This window comes from Panulirus ornatus, chromosome 1 (assembly GCF_036320965.1).
Source record: "Panulirus ornatus isolate Po-2019 chromosome 1, ASM3632096v1, whole genome shotgun sequence".
NCBI classification, from domain to species: Eukaryota; Metazoa; Arthropoda; class Malacostraca; order Decapoda; family Palinuridae; genus Panulirus; species Panulirus ornatus.
Genome location: NC_092224.1, coordinates 87669731 through 87676283, shown reverse-complemented (window position 1 = coordinate 87676283; position 6553 = coordinate 87669731). Strand labels below are relative to the sequence as shown.

The 6553-nt window shown below is 44.7% G+C and overlaps 1 protein-coding gene across 3 annotated transcripts in view; it reads left to right on the top strand.

The window, feature by feature from the left end:
• peb (zinc finger protein pebbled) overlaps positions 1-6553 on the top strand; it is a 674329-nt gene that overhangs the window by 482497 nt on the left and 185279 nt on the right. The gene's annotated exons all lie outside the window — the stretch shown is intronic.

Sequence of the window (6553 nt, the reverse complement as noted above, 5' to 3'; positions counted from 1 at the left end):
ATTTGGACCGTAAATCCTTCTTCTATCCAATGCTTAGGTAATCTTTATTGCTTGAATTATATGATTCGACATCATCGAGGTGAAGATTCGCTGCCCCATGTCTGACTTCTCCTCTGCAACTGACGTAGTCCACGTTGCTGGAATTTGCTGTAGCTCTGAACTTCGCTTCCACTGCTGGGTCTGTCGCCTTAGCATCGTGAGGAGGGAGATTGTGTCTAGTATAACACAGATGCTCCTGACATACGTAACCAGAGGTAGATGAGTAGGTGGGATGGGTAGGGTAAGCCTAGCGATGACCCCACACAGGGGCTGGGCAGAAGTACGTCCACTGACTGCCAAGGCCTCTCTCTCTCTCTCTCTCTCTCTCTCTCTCTCTCTCTCTCTCTCTCTCTCTCTCTCTCTCTCTCTCTCTCTCTCTCTCTCTCTCTCTCTCTCTCTTAATATCTATATATATATATATATATATATATATATATATATATATATATATATATATATATATATATATATATATATATATCCCTGGGGATAGGGGATTAAGAATACTTCCCACGTATTCCCTGCGTGTCGTAGAAGGCGACTAAAAGGGGAGGGAGCGGGGGGCTGGAAATCCTCCCCTCTCGGTTTTTTTTTTTTTTTTTTTTTCAATTTTCCAAAAGAAGGAACAGAGAATTGGGCCAGGTGAGGGTATTCCCTCAAAGGCCCAGTCCTCTGTTCTTAACGCTACCTCGCTAATGCGGGAAATGGCGAATAGTTTGAAAGAAAGAAAAAAAAAAAAAAATATATATATATATATATATATATATATATATATATTTTTTTTTTTTTTTTTTTTTTTAAACTATTCGCCATTTCCCGCGTTAGCGAGGTAGCATTAAGAACAGAGGACTGGGCCTTTGACTGGCCCAATTCTCTGTTCCTTCTTTTGGAAAATTAAAAAAAAAATATATATATATATATATATATATATATATATATATATATATATATATATATATATGTGTGTGTGTATGAGGGTGGGTTGGGCCATTCTTTCGTCTGTTTCCTTGCACTGCCTCGCTGGCGCGGGAGGCGGCGGCAGGGCGAAGTGAATGAATAGATAAATATATATAGGGGAGAAAGAATACTTCCCACGTATTCCCTGCATGCCGTAGAAGGCGACTAAAAGGGAAGGGAGCGGGGGGCTGGAAATCCTCCCCTCTCATTTTTTTTTTAAATTTTCCAAAAGAAGGAACAGAGAAGGGGGCCATATGAGGATATTCCCTCAAAGGCCCAGTCCTCTGTTCTTAACGCTACCTCGCTAATGCGGGAAATGGCGAATAGTATGAAAAAAAAAAAAAAAAAAAATATATATATATATATATATATATATATATACATATATATATATATATATATATATATATATATATATATATATATATATATATATATATATATATATATATTTATCCATATCCATCTGTCTACATCTATCTCTCTATGAATATTTCAGAGGGCAGCTCGGAGAACTGCCTGCTGTATCGCATTCCTTAGATACCAGCCCGTGTGGAGTGGCTCCACTCTCTCCCTCTCCACCTGCCCCTCTCTCTTCCACTGTCCTCTTTTTTCTCTCTCTTTTATGCTCCACTTGCCTCTCTTTCTCTCTCTCTCTCTTTTTTGACATGAACACCATTATAACAATTGATCAAAATGATATTAACACGACGGAGTTACCTATCCTGTTATATGGCGGGGGGAGAGGTGGCCATCATCTGTCGCAAAGATGTGGAAATGAATTTCTGGTTATCATCTCCTTGTTGTGTTGTCCAGTGGTGTCCAGCAGACGTCATGACATCCTCCTGGACCTGCTGCAGGTTGGGGGAGTCTTGACCTCCCAGCTGGCCAAAACAGAGACACGGTCTGTTTGCTGGGTTCTGTTTCGTCTGTTTTGTCTTCTTATGATATGGTTTGTCTGGGTCGAGCGGGTGTCTCCTCCTCTCTAGTCTGATCTGTGAGTCTTTCGATCTTTTTGGGGGTCGTCTTCTTGGGTTTATATCAATTGTCTTATTGGGTGTGTGTGTAATTTAGTGTTTCTTCGTCACCACGCACGCACACCCGTGTCACATGTAACACTGAATAACGTAACGTTGTATCGGTTGAGGTTACAGCGTTGGGAGCCCCACCGCCTTCTGAAGGAATTACCTCCTCCTGTAGACGTCTACTCGACCCATAGAGGATCCGCTAGTGTCTCGCACATCAACTCGGTGAAGGAGGATTCGACCCCTTGTCCCTGAATAGCGAGGACTCACTGCATATATATATATATATATATATATATATATATATATATATATATATATATATATATATATATATATATATATATATATCCGCAGCGACCAAGCGTGGTAACCCCCAGCTCTCACGCTCGACCTTACACATGCCGAGAGGGGCGAACTCGCACCTCCCTCCTCCACCCCCTCCACATTCCTCAGAAGAGCGCCCCCAACATTCCACAGAGGGAGAGTAGCCCCTCTCTCTCTCTCTCTCTCTCTCTCTCTCTCTCTCTCTCTCTCTCTCTCTCTCTCTCTCTCTCTCTCTCTCTCTCTCTCTCAAACCCCCCCACCCTCGCCTCACATTCCTTGCGGGGGAGAGACAAAGAAGATTATCTTGTCGACTGGTCGACACTGGTCGAGAGGGAGAGGAGGAGGGGCGGTTGAAGAGTACTGTTGAGGAGGTTGTGAGTTAGCGTTGGTGAGAGGGTGTGGTGGCGGTGTTGGTGGTGGGAGGCTGGAGCCCTGCGGAAGCCATGCTGGAGTTAAGGGGAACGATTCTGGAGAGGTTGACGGGGGTGGTGGAGGAGGGAGGCGGGATGGAAAAGAGAGGGAGACAAGAGGAGAGAGAGAGAGAGAGAGAGAGAGAGAGAGAGAGAGAGAGAGAGAGAGAGAGAGAGGAGACGGAGGAGGGTTCAACTCTGACTCTATGCGAGGGTCAGTGAGGCGAAGTGGCCCGCTCGGGTCCCCTCTCACCAGCACAACACACGGGAAGACGGACATGTTGTGGAGACGACTGAAGTACGTAGGGACAGAAGGATGACGGGCGGAGGAGACAGGAGACAGGCAGGAGGTAAACACCAGTGTGTGTGTGTGTGTGTGTGTGTGTGTGTGTGTGTGTGTGTGTGTGTGTGTGTGTGTGGTAAATAAACATAAAAGACGGAAATCAGATAAAAAACAGCGTCAGTCGTGAAGAGTAAAGAGAAGATGGTGAAAAAAAAAAAGATTAAGGTATCCATAAAACACAAGTATGATAATGATAGAAGAGGATGAGCGCAACATGGGTGAGAGCAGTGAGAGATGTGAGAGTGAAAGAAACCTCTCTCCCCAGCAGGCTCTTAGTCACGGACATACTTAAGTCCATCTCCCAGACCAGGTCTTAGATGGAACATAACAAGGTTTAGAAAGACATGGCAGATGAGAAGGTAAGAGGAAACATAATCCAATATATTTGGAGGTCGTGGTTAACCTGCTTTTCAAGAGCTTAACAGTGTAAGGGAAGAGACAGACATCACAACGACCCTTGTTATGTTGCCTACGGCCACACAGAAATCGTATGACGCAATGGTTTTCCGAGTATTGCATGGTCTGGGTAATGGCGGGGTGGGGAGCACAAAGGCCGCCAGGTCTCGGGAGTAGAAACCAAAGTAATTTGTATAGAATTGTGTATATATAAGATGGCATGGAGGAGGCAAGTGGATCAAGATTCTATGTCATACTAAGAGAGTTGAGTCATGGGACAACTTTAAACTCAACTCTGTCAAGTGAGAAGATATACTTACTTGATAAATGAGAGAGAAGGTCTCCGCGCAGGGACGGATCAATTCATTGTGTGCCATCTCAGCATTACACAAAGATTGATCATACAGATTACAAAGACTGTAGCCGGAGATGTAGCCACACGCCAGAACACTAAATCTTATACTATGAGAAGATAGAAATTTTTTAGACATAGGTCTAAACAAACCCAGCCATATCTGGCGCAACAACTTATTGTTCATAACAAGATACCTGTAATTCTGAGACATGTGTCCACCTTTTTGCGTTTAGTGGATGAATCTACGATTTGAGAGACTGTAGGGTTATGCAATGATTCAACTTTGTAATAATTCACGTAACGATTATCAACCCACTGGAGGTGTGACAGAGACCCCTTTTAACCATAGTAATCCTTTGGCGCTACCGCTCACAGGATGAGCATGGGCGGCACAATAAGATAGCCACTGACAGCTGCAATGATGATAACAATGATATTAAGGATAAGAATGATAGCGATGATGTGCAGAGGAGGGTGGATGTGTTGGAAATGAAATGCTTGAGGACACTATGTGGTGTGAGGTGGAGTGATCGTGTTAAGTAATGAAAGGGTGAGAGAGATGTGTGATAATATGAAGAGTGTGGTTGAGAGAGCAGAAGTGGGTGTGTTGAAATGATTTGGACATATGGAGAGAATGAGCGAGTAGAGTTTGACATAGATGAATGGAACAAATTGGAGGTGGAAGGATGGGGCCATAACATGAAGGAGGGTGAAAGGCGTGTACGGGATACAGTGAATTGGAACGATGTGGTATACAGAGGTCGACGTGCTGTCAGTGGACTGAACCAGGGTAGGTGAAACGTCCGGGGTAGATCATGGAAAGGTGTGTGGAGCCTGGATGTGGGTAAGGAGCAGTGGTCTCGGTGCATTACACATGACAGCTAGAGAATGGATGAGTGCAGATGTGGCCTCACTTACTCTGTTCCTGGTATATGGCGATCAAGTACGGAAAAAAATAATAGTGATAACGAAAATAGTTTTAATGATAATGTTGATGATAATAATGATATTGACAATAATAATGTTAATGATAATGACAATAATGATGAAAATGATAATAATAATAATAATAATAATAATAATAATAATAATACTAATAATAATGATAATAATGATAATAATAATGATAATAATAACAATGAAATGCTGTCCAAAATCAGTTTCCTGCGCTGTTCCCGTGGCGGTAAAAAGTGCCCACAGCATCTGCAGGAGACACAGCAACAGCCATGGCTGTGCTACTGCCGCTGCTGCATAGACAGGAGAACGAAAACCAGCGGTACTGCTGACACCACACGGGGCCAGCTGCCTCCACCACCACCACCAGGGGAGGAGGGGGAGGGTGAAGCTGTGGTGAGGCCAGCCACTTATCAGGTATCCTGACCTCACAACATGACGGCATCATCTTGCTCCATCTGCGACCACCGCCTCCACCACACCGCCTCCACCACACTGTCTACACCACACTGCCTCCACAACAGTGCCTGCACTAGACTCTCTCCACCGCACTGCCTCCACCACAGTGCCTCCACCACACCGCCCACACCACCGTGCGTCCACCGCACCTCACCATCCTCGCCCCATGTACCTTTACCGCCACATCTCGCCCACACTCCACCACCACACCTCACCGTCCTCCACCACTATACATCTCCAACCTCCACCACCAACGCGATTCCCCAACTTCCACCACTACCACACTCTCTTCCACCACTACCACACCCTTATAACTCCACCACCAAAACACTCTACCATCCTCTGCCAGTGTCACCCCACTCCACCGACCTCCACCACCACCATACTCCACCACGCTCCAACACCATTACTCTTCACCATCCTCCATCACCACCACACTCCACCAACACCATCATGCTCTACCACCACGTACTTCACCACCAACACTCTCCACCACACTCCACCATACTCCACCACCTCGTACTCCACTTACAACAAGTGATGTATAATAGCCTGGGGATAAGACAGTGCTTCTCTATCCTCGCTCGACACGACAGAGGGGAAGCAGAGTCGGAATACTGCTAGTTTAAAGGGCCTCTTCGACCTTGACGGCAGGTTGTTTGCCGTGAGGTTACGGTTGTGTTGCGACGACTTTTGTTTTTGCTCAAACAGTTGAAGTCCTCGGGGCTAGAGAGACGTGAAGCCCAGCAGTGTGGACCAGAGAGAGAGAGAGAGAGAGAGAGAGAGAGAGAGAGAGACCCTCCAGTCTGTGGGCCTCTCTGTGTGGCAATGTTTGTCTAAAATGGCCAGAAAAACCCACGTTCATTTTGGGCTTTTTTGGGGAGTCTGGGGTTTTCCAAGCCAGTTACCGTGGTGTCCCTACTCTTAACATCCCTCCTCCCTCTACCTATCCCGTATCATCTCCCACATCCCGTCCTGGTCCACAGGTACCCACTCCCCTACACATCTCGCGTCATTCCCTCACATAGACACATAGTCGTACTTTAACTTTGTGCTTAGTTCTGCCTGAAGTGTATATATATATATATATATATATATATATATATATATATATATATATATATATATATATATATATATATCCCCTCATGAAAAGAATGGACTTAGGAAATATATTGCCACTAGAATGTAAAGGTAATAATTAATTCCAGTCAAATGAGGGACTTTATCTTTTCGAGGGTGATCAAATGAGCATCTCTGTTAAAAATGAGAGATTTGATTTGTTGTT